A 1,084-nucleotide genomic window follows, 5' to 3' on the forward strand; every position below is an offset into this window, starting at 1 on the left:
GTTAAGAGGGATTTCACCACAGAGGGGAAGACACAAGATTTATACTGGTTCGGTCTTAACCACTTGACCTACGTCCAGTCCTTAGAACACCTCTGAGTATTTCACTATCTTCCAAGATTGATCGGGCTCTTGGTGCCTCAGTACAGTAATTGAATCACTCAATCACTCCCCCTTACTCTCGTAAGGATACAAACCCACTCAAGAGTCCACACTCTTGAGTATCACTCAATCGTGATTAATAAAGGATAGATATCGACTCTCTTACAGAGTGAAATTTAATGATGAACACTGACGCTCAGTAAAGTTGAAGAAACAGAGTATTGAATGCTAGACTTAATAATCACATATGGTAGTTCCGGTATTCAATCCTCTCATTAATGCTTCTTCGCGCCTTTTATAGTTGAGATCGTTAAGTATCCGTTAGACGGAAGAGCTTCTAGCCGTTGTGACTCCGTTTGCGTGTTTAGCCAGTTCCAACGGTTCCGCCATTAATGCGTCTGAGCTTTCTGACACTGCGGGTTACAGGTTACGTAATCTCGTTGAGGAGCCATTGTAATTTCTCTTAGTAATCTGCATCCATATTTTAAACTTTAAACAAGTAAGAATAATATGGTGTAAGCTTATCAGGATGAATGACTAATTGATTACTCAATGATTCTAGATGGAATGAATTATCTGTAAAAGGTGCATAAGGATATTCTGGAAAAGGTTTATCGAAGTGGTGATCGATTACTGATTGATCGATTTGGTTATCGAAAAACAGAAAGAGAATTTTTCAATTAGTTGAAGACGTTTATCGATCAAATGATGGAACAATGGTTTATCGATCAGGTGATCGATAAAGAGCAACAGGAAATCTTCGATTTATATGTAAATCATAGTTCCTTTAAATATGCATTACTTATTATAATAATCATGAGGATTGTGCAAGCAGAAACATCTTGGAAATGAGTAGTTAAGTGAGTATGAGACATGTTATAGCTTGCTGAAAATAAACTGACAGAAATCAAATGATCGATTAGATTATCGAGTAAAGGTTGATTGATCAATTTATCGATAATTCAAGTGTTACAGAATTGAAACT

This window comes from Neltuma alba, unplaced genomic scaffold (assembly GCF_004799145.2).
Source record: "Neltuma alba isolate B1F8T4 unplaced genomic scaffold, ASM479914v2 tig00003056_pilon, whole genome shotgun sequence".
Classification (NCBI taxonomy): domain Eukaryota; kingdom Viridiplantae; phylum Streptophyta; class Magnoliopsida; order Fabales; family Fabaceae; genus Neltuma; species Neltuma alba.